Source organism: Cydia splendana, chromosome 1, assembly GCF_910591565.1.
Source record: "Cydia splendana chromosome 1, ilCydSple1.2, whole genome shotgun sequence".
Classification (NCBI taxonomy): Eukaryota; Metazoa; Arthropoda; class Insecta; order Lepidoptera; family Tortricidae; genus Cydia; species Cydia splendana.
This window is the reverse complement of record NC_085960.1, coordinates 16,407,678-16,422,001: the sequence shown is the minus strand read 5'-3', so window position 1 is coordinate 16,422,001 and position 14,324 is coordinate 16,407,678. Positions and strand designations below refer to the sequence as shown.

Below are 14,324 nucleotides of genomic sequence, written 5' to 3'. Positions count from 1 at the left end.
TATACCGGCTCCTGTTAAATTATCTTGAAAATAGAAAACAATTTGTAGAAATACGGAACGTTCAAAACTATCACGAAAAATCTATTACGTCTAAGGTTGTTGATGTTAAACGAGGTGTCCCACAGGGTTCCATTCTAGGTCCTTTACTATTTCTCGTATTTACTAACGACTTCATAAATTATATTAATATTAAAGTTAAAAATTGTAAGTTGACGGTTTATGCAGATGATACAACTGCAACTGTTTGTGCTGACAGTATTGATGAGCTAAATATAATTACGAATGATGCAATCTTAACCTTTAGTGACTGGTTTTCAAAAAATAATTTACGTGTGAACACTGAAAAGACTAAATTAATATTATTTAAATATAACTCGAAGAAGACAGACAAACTTGACGTGTCAATAAATGGAGCTGTCATAGATGTAGTAGACCAGGTAAAATGTCTCGGTGTGCGCATTGACTCCCATCTAAATTGGAAACATGAGCTGGAGGTTGTCGAGAGCTCTATTGCATCAGCATGCTATGCCTTACGGTGTCTCAGGGAGGTCATGGGAATTGATCAGCTCAAGACAGTCTATTACGCTTTGATAGAATCTAAGCTAAGATATAGCATTAAACTCTGGGGAAACAGCTACCAGTATAATATTAATAGGGCTCTTATAATACAAAAGAGAGCAGTTCGTACTATGTTTCGCATACCTCCTTAGGTTTCATGTAGACATTTTTTTAAAGAATTAGGAATTCTCACGGTACCTAGCTTGTATGTCTTGCTGCTGCTCACAAAGCTTCTTAAGAACGAGTCTTGTGAAGAGCAATATGAACGCTTACTTACGCGCACCAAAAATATGAAAGTTATGTTCTGTCCTAGACTCGAGGTTGCTGTGCATTCCGTTGCTCATCAAGCCATAAGCCTTTATAACAGATTGCCTACTGAACTAAAAATCATTACGGATCACTCGCTGTTTCATAGGGAATTGAAAAGATTTTTATTGAGAAGTTGCTTTTACACAGTGGATGAAATTTATGATAATGTTTAAGATTTAGGATTATCTTTACATTTTATTAAGTGTTTAATTATTTTAGTTTTAAGCCATGTATTTCAAACACAATACCTGTATTGTTTTTTTGAATAAATATATGACTATGACTAAGACTATGACGAATCATGCTATCCCTTTGTAATGTATGGTACTATCCCTTTCGGCTTATTAGGGTTGTCAAAATTCAAGTAATTATCTTATCTGTGGTTGTACACGCAAAGGGACGTCAAGTTGTGCCAACCCTAATAATTGCTCGGAGCAAATTTTTTCCGCATTTTTCTTTCTAAATAGTTTTTTTTACTGTGAAAAAAATGTTTTAAAATGTTTAAATTGAGCTCTTTCAAATGATACCCCCCTTAACCAAGTATCTAGACTTTCAAGTTTTGTCCCCTTTTAATATTGTTCATTTTCCACAGTTCATAAAAAAATTCGATGTGTTTGGGTTAGCGTTGTTCATTTACTGTTCTAAATTTCAAATCGATAGCTTAAGAAGCAAAGAGAATTTATTGTCAAAGTATTGTCAAAGTAAATTATTTATTATTTTTAAATTTTGTAGGCACAGTAAATTTTCGAGCGATGGCGCCATACCTTTGGCCTATACTCGTGTAGATGGCGACAACAACATAATATCAGTGAAGGAACAAGGAACAAAGTCAAATGGCGTTCTAAAAGTTTTAATCCTGTGTCGAAAGATGGCAGTAAATTTACTGTGGCTACAAAATTTACTTCGACAATACGCCTCTATACTAAATTTTCTTTGTAGTTATCGAGATATTTTAGCGATGTGATAGACGGATGGACAGAATCGCACCATAAGGGTTCCTTTTGTACCTTTTTGGTACAGAACCCTAAAAAGTGCTCGAATGCTACACCATCGTTCCTTACTGATCTCTTTCAGCTGGCATAAAATACGACAATAACTAAAAATATTCCTATTTGCATTATTTGACACGTGTCACTCACAACAGCAATATACAACGTAAAATGTCTTGCACATCGAAATCAGGGATGTTGCGGATGCAGATTTTTTTTAAATCCGCGGAAGCGTATGCGGATATTTAAAGGCTCACATCCGCGGATGCGGATGCGGATGTCGAGAAGGTACTTAAAAAATCATATATTACATTTTTAGTATTTTTTTTTTTATGAAACGGTTAGTATTTGAGCAAGAATATAGGTGCGTTATATTTTATAAACAGTAACTTGGCCGACTTTTCTGGATCTAGACGATTTCGTTATAGCCGTTATAGGTAATGACGAAATTACCTAGCACTTACGCCGCCGCTAAGACGTTCCTGTACCGACTTGTTCGACATCCGCATCCGCATAAGCTCCGCATCGATTACATGCGGATGCGGATGCAGATGCGGATGTTGAAAATAATGCGGATGTTACGCGGATGCGGATGCGGATGCGAATATTCGCAACATCCCTGATCGAAATCACAAAGGAAGACAATTACACTGCGAACGTTTACGTTCTACCTCCTTTTTTTTTATTTAGGGATGGCCGGACACCACCGTTATGAATCGGTAGTCGTCTAAGTAAATCGATATGAATTTTTCATTTTCGGTCGCAACAAAGCATTATTATTTACTTATTTTTACATAAATACAAGACATTGTCTTACTTTTTTTGGTATTGAATTACGATTTTCAGTATAGTACCCAGCAACGACCGCAACCCGCTTTGGTAATTTTTAGATCGTTTACTACCTTTTTACCACTCGATAAATCTTCTCTTTATTAGGATCATAGAGGAACAATAACATAGAGATGACACGGGGGAGGGGCCAAACGACCGAACGAGATGCACTTATGGAAATTTCAGTAGGAGTAGCAGAGAAAGCGGTATTATTGCTTGTCCTTGTCACAGTCTCACTTTTTGTTTGTTCCCCACCAAAAATTTAGTATGGTTAAATGGTGGGCAACAAATAACCCGACCGAATTACGTAGATTGTTTTTGGTATGTTGTCAGGAATGTGAAAACGTGTTTTTAATATTGTCGCTTTGCTTATGTTTTGTCCCTCACGGAGGCACGCGTATAGCTCATCTATGTAATACTAGGTCTATGATTAGGATGTATTCTTGAATAAAAAATATCCGTCTTTCCTAAATTATAAAAGTAAATATATACTGGAAAAGCTAAAATGTAATTTAATAATCTTATATGTAAAGTGCTTAGTTCCTTTGCCACCTTGTGGTGAGTAGCGGCATGTATACGTGGATGTAAGTACTGCAGTACCTATACTAGAATATAATATATACCGGGTGTGGCCTGTAATACGAGCAAATAATTAAACTGTAGGCTGTACTCCTCATACAGACTCCTCAGGTATATAATGTTTCTAAGTTTATTGTTCTTTTTTTACACGACTGCCCAGAAAAGGAGTGTATGTATTGTTATATTACATTTGAATTTCAAATTTATAAAAGATTTTTGAAGCCAGTTCAATAACTACCAATTACTGTTATTTAATAATATACATACATACATTAAATATAGTGTAAGAGACGGTTGAAACAATTAATTCCCCTACTCACCGTTAGATGGCGTGCAGATGCACTGCTATTTAAGTACAAATAAGTTGTAAGTGTTGCAGTGGTTGCAACCACATTTTTAGATTTTTATATGTATAGTGGCAAAGTGAATTAAGTTATTGTCTTTGATATTGGGTAGGGCGCCGCCATAGTGGGTGTAGGACATATTGCTTATTTAACAGTTGTCAGCTGCCAAATCGTATGAAGCTGTCGTCTCACGAAAGTTCTAATCTTCACCACGTCGTGCATTGATGTCGCTTGTTTTTCCCACACCACCAACTTCGCACATACCCCATAGCAAAATATTGATATTTTATTAATTAGTCAACTCAACAGTTTCTTTATTTATTCGCAAGCAATTCTTAAATGCGTATTAGATTTAAAGGCACACCGAACTTACAGATTATATTAGTGTATTATACTCGTATATAATAACTTTGCATTTGCTTTCGTAAAACACTAGGTATTTGATCAAGAGGATTTTAAGAGTACATATATTAAACAGGTTAATTAGTTCATCCTTCCGTCCATAAATAAATGTTACGTAGGTATTTTTTGGGAGATCTTGCTAGTTAGGGTTCCGTACCCAAAGGGTAAAAACGGGACTAAGACTCCGCTGTCCGTATGTCCGTCTGTCTGTCACCAGGCTGTATCTCATGAACCGTGATAGCTAGACAGTTGAAATTTTCACACATGATGTATTTCTGTTGCCGCTATAACAACAAATACCAAAAAGTACGGAACCCTCGGTGGGCGAGTCCGACTCGCACTTATCCGGTTTTTATTTTTATTTTAACCCTATAACGGGCATACCTACGGGCATAAAGGTGTTAGAATTTAGATTTACCTACGAAAAATAAGGTTCGTAATAATTGTGGGAAATATATTCCCTCAGCCTTATAAAGGCCTTGTGCTTTCCAGGGTTAGCCAACTACGAGTAACTCGGAGTTAACCGGTTAAACCCGGAGTTACCAGTACAATTTAACCCTGTGTTAACGGTTAACTGTGGCTAACCCTGGATGGTGAAAGTGGTGATGGTGGTGGTGGTGGTCATAGTGGCCTATAAATATGCAGTACAGTTTAACCCTTTAGTAAGTAACGGCAAGATATTTGCCGTCAGACAACTCAGACATTCCTATGACGTATCGCATGCTGATATTGATGATAATATATTAAGTTCCACGCTTATATGAGATGTATAGTTTGAATAATCTCAGGTGAATTTTTCGGGCTCGGACCCTAATCTGTTAAACAAAAGATATTGTTTCCTTTATGCAGTGCAATGCTTACTGCTAATAGCCCCGACGTAAGTAACGGGAACAAACCCATTTAAAAAGCAAATTTACCATTCTAATTATATAGTTCAAATTCTTGAATCAGCTCATTCGGAGATAACACGTTTTTGCTATCTCTAAAAACACGACCACCCTAATTGTTCTCTGAACAAGCTGTCATATGAATTTGAACCTTAATACTATCACGATAGTTGCTTTTTAAACGACATGGTTGCTTTGGCACGTGGCTGTAGACCGCTCTTAAAAGAAACAAAGGCTTTTGTTTAACGGATTAGCACCCGAACTCGAAAAATTCACCTGAGATTTTTCAAACTATAAGTACGGACGAAAGTCCTCGCACTCTCCCGAGCATATCTAACATGGAATCATCGCAAATAGCCGCCCTGAAAGCACAAATTGAAGAACTTACTGTAGAACTGTCAAGCGCACATGATGAAATTACTAATCTAAATGCTGAAAATCAAGACTTGAATAAACAACCAGTGGCGTAGCTAGCATGGGTGGCACCCGGGGCAGAAATTGTGGGTGTCACCCCAATATTCAATCAAAATTTTAAAATATAATTATTAAAAAAAGTACTTTAGAAATTTATGTTTAATATTCCATATCTCACAATTTTACTCCATCGCTTTCATTTTAGATTCCATGAACTCTCAATAGTCCCAAAGGTCCGAGTCATCATTGTCCCGTGAATGATATAGATACAAATTTATGTTAAAAAAAAGTTAAAAACTTTTTTTGCCATGGGCGAGATTTGGAAGAGATTCTGTAAAATCCCATTTCACAATGAATTTAAAATAGTCCAGAGTTACCCAATTAGAAACAGTGACATAGTTTCTCAATTACAGAAATAATCACATAATTGACATAATAAAAAAAAACCTTTCTGAATAAAAAACCTACGAGGCGCCAACATAATATTGTTACATACCAGGTGCCCACGAGGAACCCGAGAGATTTTAACCACGCATTTCTGAGGCCCCAATAAGGAAAAAATACTAAAAGAGTTTACGTCAATTTCGCCAAAAAAAACTTTTTCGATTGTTTGTACGTATTTATACCTACATAAAATGTAAATGCTATAATTTTTAAAACGGTACCCAAAAAAAAATTTTTTTTTTTTGTCAATTACAGAAATTATCACATAATTTAAGAAGGTCCTGAATTTAAAAAAAAATATACGAGGCGCCAACATATTATTGTTGCATACAAGGTGCCCATGAGGAACCCGAGAGATTTTAACCACGCATTTCCGAGGCCAAAAAAAAGATAAAATGTGAAAAAAGCGGCCAAGTGCGAGTCGGACTCGCCCATGAAGGGTTCCGTGGCAGCAAGTAACATAATAAAATTGCGGTTTACGATTTATGACGTATTAAAAAAACTACTTCCTAGATCTCGTTCAAACCAATTTTCGGTGAAAGTTTGCATGATAGTACATCATATATTTTTTTTAGTTTTATCATTCTCTTATTCTAAGTATGGGGAACCCCCAAAATTTATTGTTTTTTTTTTCTATTTTTGTGTGAAAATCTTAATACGGTTCACAGAGTACATCTACTAACTAAGTTTCAACAGTATAGTTCTTATAGTTTCGGAAAAAAGTGGCTGTGACATACGGACGGACAGACAGACATGATGAATCTATAAGGGTTCCGTTTTTTGCCATTTGGCTACGGAACCCTAAAAAGTTTACGTCAATTTCGCGAAAACATATTTCTTTTTTCGATTGCCACCCCAAAGGCGTGTTTACATAAAGAAAGGAATGGAAAGATTTGCGATGTCCTGGTAGGCTTCCGTAGCTCAATTGGTTAAGAGCAACACACGGATTGTGGAGGATGCGAGTTCAAGTCCTGCCGGAAGCGTAACTTTTTCCATTTTTTCCTTTAATATAAAATTTGGAATATCGCTCGCAGACGTATCTGCTTGTTAAAAAATTGATTTAGTATGGGTTAGCACATTGTTACTGGTTAATTTTCAATGCAACTTGAGACTCCGGTGCCGTTAAAGATGTAATTGTCTTTCGGTAGATGTCGCTATACGCCACCCCAAAGGCGTGTTTACATAAAGTAAGGAATGGAAAGATTTGCGATGTCCTGGTAGGCTTCCGTAGCTCAATTGGTTAAGAGCAACACACGGATTGTGGAGGATGCGGGTTCAAGTCCTGCCGGAAGCGTAACTTTTTCCATTTTTTCCTTTAATATAAAATTTGGAATATCGCTCGCAGACGTATCTGCTTGTTAAAAAATTGATTTAGTATGGGTTAGCACATTGTTACTGGTTAATTTTCAATGCAACTTGAGACTCCGGTGCCGTTAAAGATGTAATTGTCTTTCGGTAGATGTCGCTATACGCCACCCCAAAGGCGTGTTTACATAAAGTAAGGAATGGAAAGATTTGCGATGTCCTGGTAGGCTTCCGTAGCTCAATTGGTTAAGAGCAACACACGGATTGTGGAGGATGCGGGTTCAAGTCCTGCCGGAAGCGTAACTTTTTCCATTTTTTCCTTTAATATAAAATTTGAAATATAAATGCTATTTGTAAAACTATCATACAAAAAGGATTTTAACTTTTTTTGTAAAACCTAGTTTGTATACTTGTCACTTTTTTACATTCTATCAATAAGGATATTTGGACTAGGTCCCACAGTAGCAACATCGTCATCAAAAAAACATTTTGCACTTAAATAACAATCAAAATCTGTTTTTTTTTTAGCTGGCTGGTGATACTGAACTCTGAAACTAGGCGAATTCCAAAACAGTTTATAGGACACTTTAGTCTTTCAATATGATCAGGAATATACTGTCAAAATCTCTCGGGTTCTTCGTGGGCATGTTGTTACACTCTGCCACAGTTTTACGATTTTTTATAGATGGCACTACTGATGTTCACGGTCGGGTGTCACCCCTAAATGGGTGACACCCGGGGCGGGCCGCCCCCCCCCCTAGCTACGCCACTGTAAACAACTAGAAGATTACAAGATAAAAATATGCGTATATAACACGCTACTTAAAGAACACCCTCAAACCAAATGCTCACCTACGAAAAATATAATTATGACAAAGTCCAACATTACCCTTAATTAGCACCATTAATATTGAAACTGGTAATAAAATAAAGGACCTAGAAAATGAAATACTAACTCTGAATAAAAAAAATAGGACATTGCAGATTAAATTAAGTAAAGCGTTAACCACGAATAAAGAAATTAAACAACACTCAGATGCATTAATAAACAAAAGCGTAACGTTTTCTCGCATACAGCAATCAACAAGAACACTACAAAAGACCATCAAACAATTAGAAAAGGTCATCTATAATTCAAGTTTGACAAAACATCATCTGTCATCTGACCAAAATAATCTGCAAGAAGAAGTGGAAGACTCCGAATTAATAAATACCTTTAAGAAGCCATATAGACACAAGCCGAAGCTATTGCTCTTGTCCGATTACCACGGATCTGACATACTGCGTCCCCTCTCCAAATTAAGAAGGAATGATTATGATTTCTCCGCTGACATTATACACCACGGAACAACGGAACGGGTCCTACAAAACGTTCACACAGAAATAGCTGATTTTAAGAAAAGTGACTGTTTGGTTATAATCAGGGACAGGAACCGGTTACCTTAACCGGGGTTTTTCATAGGGTTATTTTAGAGGTGTTTATAAAAACCCCTACCATAACGGTAACCGCTTAATAAGGTAACACTTTGATTCGGTAACCGTATCAGATCGAGTTAACCTCTGTTACCGGTAACCGAAATAAAAACCCAGTCTATTCAGTTACCTCATTATGAGGTTTTTGACCAGTTCAAACGATTGTAATCTTTACGCACACTTAAATTCAACCTATTATTGAATAACCGAGGTTGGCATGGGCGGTCCATGAAGCCTCCAGCACAAACAAGTTTTTTTGCCTTTCCTTTGTTTATCTTTATACCTACCTGTGTGGTGTGTTCTTATTATAAATATTATTATAATATAAATAAATTAAATAAGTTTAATAAATTAAAGAAATTAAAGAAATTAAAGAAATTAAAGAAATTAAAGAAATTAAAGAAATTAAAGAAATTAAAGAAATTAAAGAAATTAAAGAAATTAAAGAAATTAAAGAAATTAAAGAAATTAAAGAAATTAAAGAAATTAAAGAAATTAAAGAAATTAAAGAAATTAAAGAAATTAAAGAAATTAAAGAAATTAAAGAAATTAAAGAAATTAAAGAAATTAAAGAAATTAAAGAAATTAAAGAAATTAAAGAAATTAAATAAATTAAATAAATTAAATAAATTAAATAAATTAAATAAATTAAATAAATTAAATAAATTAAATAAATTAAATAAATTAAATAAATTAAATAAATTAAATAAATTAAATAAATTAAATAAATTAAATAAATTAAATAAATTAAATAAATTAAATAAATTAAATAAATTAAATAAATTAAATAAATTAAATAAATTAAATAAATTAAATAAATTAAATAAATTAAATAAATTAAATAAATTAAATAAATTAAATAAATTAAATAAATTAAATAAATTAAATAAATTAAATAAATTAAATAAATTAAATAAATTAAATAAATTAAATAAATTAAATAAATTAAATAAATTAAATAAATTAAATAAATTAAATAAATTAAATAAATTAAATAAATTAAATAAATTAAATAAATTAAATAAATTAAATAAATTAAATAAATTAAATAAATTAAATAAATTAAATAAATTAAATTAATTAAATAAATTAAATAAATTAAATAAATTAAATAAATTAAATAAATTAAATAAATTAAATAAATTAAATAAATTAAATAAATTAAATAAATTAAATAAATTAAATTAATTAAATTAATTAAATTAATTAAATAAATTAAATAAATTAAATAAATTAAATTAATTAAATAAATTAAATAAATTAAATAAATTAAATAAATTAAATAAATTAAATAAATTAAATAAATTAAAGAAATTAAAGAAATTAAAGAAATTAAATAAATTAAAGAAATTAAATAAATTAAATAAATTAAATAAATTAAATAAATTAAATAAATTAAATAAATTAAATAAATTAAATAAATTAAATAAATTAAATAAATTAAATAAATTAAATAAATTAAATAAATTAAATAAATTAAATAAATTAAATAAATTAAATAAATTAAATAAATTAAATAAATTAAATAAATTAAATAAATTAAATAAATTAAATAAATTAAATAAATTAAATAAATTAAATAAATTAAATAAAATAAATAAATTAAATAAATTAAATAAATTAAATAAATTAAATAAATTAAATAAATTAAATAAAATAAATAAAATAAATAAATTAAATAAATTAAATAAATTAAATAAATTAAATAAATTAAATAAATTAAATAAATTCAAAAAATAAATAAATTCAATACATTAAATAAATTAAACATAAATTAAATAAAATAAATTTAATAAATAAAGTCAATAAAATCAAAAAAATATTAATCAAGTAAATAAAAAAACAATTTTTTTAGTATTTTTTTTAGTTCTGACGGCACATCACTAAAACTACTTTAATGTAGCAAACCAGTAAGCAACCGATAATAAAGGTTACCATAACTGAATGAAAACCTGTTAAAAACCCTTAACAAAAACCCTATCGCGATGGGGTTTTGAGATTAACTCGGTTAAAGGTTAGGGTTACCGTTTCAATAAGGTTACCATTACAGTCAGGTAACAGTATGATAGGGTTACCGAATGATAAGGTAACCGAATCGATTGGGTTACCGAATTGATAGGATTAAGCGTAAAGAGGGGTTTTCCGGTCCTTGGTTATAATGTGCGGAGGCAGTCACTATAACATTACATCAATTAGCAAGATCATAAAACTTCTAGAAACAACTGTTAAATCTGCTACTCATACCAATGTAATTATTTGTGACATACCGTATTCCATTAATGATTATTCTGAACATTATAATAATTTTGTACATAAATTAAATTCAACCGTTCATAACAAATTTGACAGCATGCGCATGTATGGCTACAATCTAATAGTAATTATTTAGGAAAGACAGATTACCAAAATGATGGTAACCAATCAAATTATAAAGGAAAATCTAAATTAGCACAACATGTAAACAAAATACTGAAAACTGTGAATGAAAAATATTATGACAGTAGCATTTTTTTATGAATAATGATAAGCTAGATCGTAATAACTTATTAGAAAACAATAATAATGATACTCACTTCTCACTCTCACTTATAAAAATATTTATGTACTTCACCAGAACATCAATGGATTAATTAATAAAGCCGATTTATTATGCGTTAATCTGCAAGAACTAAACGATTCTGAAAAACAATTTGACGTAATCTGTATAACTGAACATAACATGAAAGCTGGCGATGAAGTTCACCTGTCTATTCCAAATTATAAATTAGCAGCATACTTTACAAGAGACAACAGAAACGGAGGCTCTTGTATTTTAATACGAAACATTCACAGTTTCAATATTATACCCGAAATCACAAATACCTCGATTCCCAATATCATAGAGTGTACTGGAATTGAGTTGACAGAACATAAAATCATCATAGTCTGTGTATATAGAGTACCAAAAAATAATTTAACTACAGTATCATTGTTTTTATGCAAACTAAATGAAATCTTAAATAAGTTCTGCCACACCGGAAAAAAGATTGTCATTTGTGGTGACTTCAAGATAGATCTACTCAAATCTACTGTACACTCGATAGATTTCAAAAACCTCATAAGCAGTTACAACCTTAAGCTAGGAATATTACAGTCAACTAGATTATCCAGTCGCACTTGCATAGACAATATAATCCACAATGTTAGAGATAGTAAAGCTGAGGTTTTAGAATTAGCTCTATCGGATCATACCGCACAGTTGTTAAAATGTCCAGTAACGAAAACATGCTCCATTCCATATTGGTTTGTAGAACAAATTGATTTATCAGAACAAAACATTGTTAAATTCATACACTGTCTATGTAATATTAGTTTTAGTGATGTATTTTCAGCAACCAATCCAAATCAAGCATTTGATAGTTTCTTTGAGGTATTTGACCTACTCTATAAATTATGTTTTCCTAAGAAACGAAATAGAATTAACACTACGACTAAACCTAAATGGATAACAAATGGTATTAAAAATGGTTGTAAACGTAAAAGAGAACTGTTGTGGAAATATAGACTGAAACGAAACCCTGACCTAAAAGAAAAATTAACATGTTATTCCAGACATCTTAAAAGAATTATAAGCAGTGTTCAAAGATCCAAAAATGACAGCTACATTGAACGATCAAAGAATAAAACAAAAGCCACCTGGAAAATTATTAACCCATCTAAGAATAGGTACCCTATAGAAAGCATTAAGCAAATTGTGTCCAATGGAAAGACAGTTATACATCCTAAAGATATTGCAGAGGAATTTAATAATTATTTCGTGGACCAAGTTCATTCTGTTACTCCTCATAGTAGCACTAGCAACAAAAATAACTATAAGAAAACAATGACATACTATGCAAACTCCCTATTTATGAAACCGACTAATCCTGATGACATAAAGCTAATAATAAATTCTTTAAAAAATACTAATAGCACTGGATACGATGGTATACATACGAAAATAATAAAACAAACATCTGACATTATCTCTTCTATACTCAGCCATATAGTAAATTTATGCATTGAGCATGGTGACTTTCCTAGCAAACTAAAGGTATCCATTGTGAGACCTCTTTATAAAAAGGAGGATAAATATGACATGAAGAACTACAGGCCTATTGCGTTAATATCTGTCTTTGCCAAAATCATAGAGAAAGTTATATACAACAGTCTTTATAATTACTTTGAAAACAAAAACTTATTTGCAAACGAACAAAAAGGGTTTCGAAGTAAAATCGATAAATTTGGCAATTTTTGATTTAGTACAAAAGGTAATCAATAACATGGACAAAAAATCCCTACATGCGCTTTATATATGGACATGTCAAAAGCGTTTGACTTTGTTGACCATAATATTCTCTTAGACAAACTACATGCTTACGGAATTAGCGGTAATGTTTTCACTCTAATCCGTTCCTACTTGAGGGACAGGAAACAAATTATACAAATTAAAAGAATATCTCCCAGTACGAAAAAAGAGGAAACCTACTCATCTAACTTTAGGAACATTTGTTAATGGGTACCCCAGGGAAGTGTGTTGGGCCCACTATTGTTTTTAATTTACATTAATGATATGCCTAAAGCCACGGTACACCCGATGGTTCTCTTTGCAGATGATAGTGTTGGAATTAGGTAGGATTCAATGTACCATGTTACCATGGTTATTTTATATAAACAATTATGTCAGTATGAAATAAACGTACAACTAAAGTTACGTGTTTTTATTTAACGGTTATGGGCTTACACTAAGGATGGATAAAGAATTAATAACGGGCATTGGCATGCTGCAGACATTCAGTGCGGAAAACTACCTACAATGGTAGTTCCAGTTAAGGTGCGCTTTAAAAGCGAAAGGTCTAGGACAGTTTATAGAAAGTGAAGCAAGTGAATCCACTGGCACGAGTGCGAGCACCGGCGGCACTGGGGAGCCCCTGGCGGCCGGAGCCCTGCGAGAGCGGCAAGATGCGGCCGCAATGTTCATAATCACATCGTCTCTGACATATGAACAGATGGTAATTATTGAAAACTGTACATCAGCGACGCAGATGATAGCAAAATTTGACGCAGTTTATGCTCAAAAATCTGAATTCAATAAAATGTCTCTTCATGAACGATTCTACGCATATAAGATGAAAGAGAAAAATGGTGTTGCACAACACATTGCAAAAGTTGAATCACTGGCAAAGCAAATAAAAGAGGCCGGCGACACCGTAAGCGACGCAGCAATTATCACAAAAATTATTGGCAGTCTTCCAACCAAATACAGAAATGTTAGACAAGCATGGCTATCGATGGATGCTTCAAAACAAACAATAGCTAACTTAACTACAAGGCTTCTGGATGAAGAAGCGAGTCTTGGCAATGATGATATCGCCGATCCTATTGCCTTAGCTACCGTTACTAAGAGCTCATATCCTGAGAGAAGATCTTTCGTAAGGCCTCCCATTTGTTACTATTGTCAAAAACAAGGACATATAGCTAAAGATTGCTATTCGCGAAAACGAAGCCTTAACAAATCGAACTCAGGAGCAAATATGACGTTTGAACCTTTGAAACTGAACGTTGAAGGGGCAGGAACAGTCTATATTAAGAAGTTGCTTGATAACCAGTGGTACGACTCTGAAATTAATAACGTACTGTATATTCCACAACTTAAGAAAAACCTAATCTCTGAAGGTGTTTTAACCGAAAAAGGCTACACAATTATCAAAGAAAAGTGGCATGTACATATATTAGATGCCGAAAAAAGGTTGGTGGCTTATGCACACAAA

At 32.4% G+C, this 14,324-nt stretch overlaps 1 long non-coding RNA gene and 2 other non-coding genes across 3 annotated transcripts in view; 2 read left to right on the top strand and 1 right to left on the bottom strand.

The window, feature by feature from the left end:
* The window catches only part of LOC134796542 (uncharacterized), a 341,845-nt gene that overhangs the window by 314,310 nt on the left and 13,211 nt on the right, over positions 1 to 14,324 (bottom strand). The window lies entirely within an intron of this gene.
* Trnas-gga (transfer RNA serine (anticodon GGA)) lies at positions 6,979 to 7,051 on the top strand. The gene has a single exon. It is a non-coding gene; the product is annotated as a tRNA-Ser (tRNA).
* Trnas-gga (transfer RNA serine (anticodon GGA)) lies at positions 7,290 to 7,362 on the top strand. Its single transcript has one exon. It is a non-coding gene; the product is annotated as a tRNA-Ser (tRNA).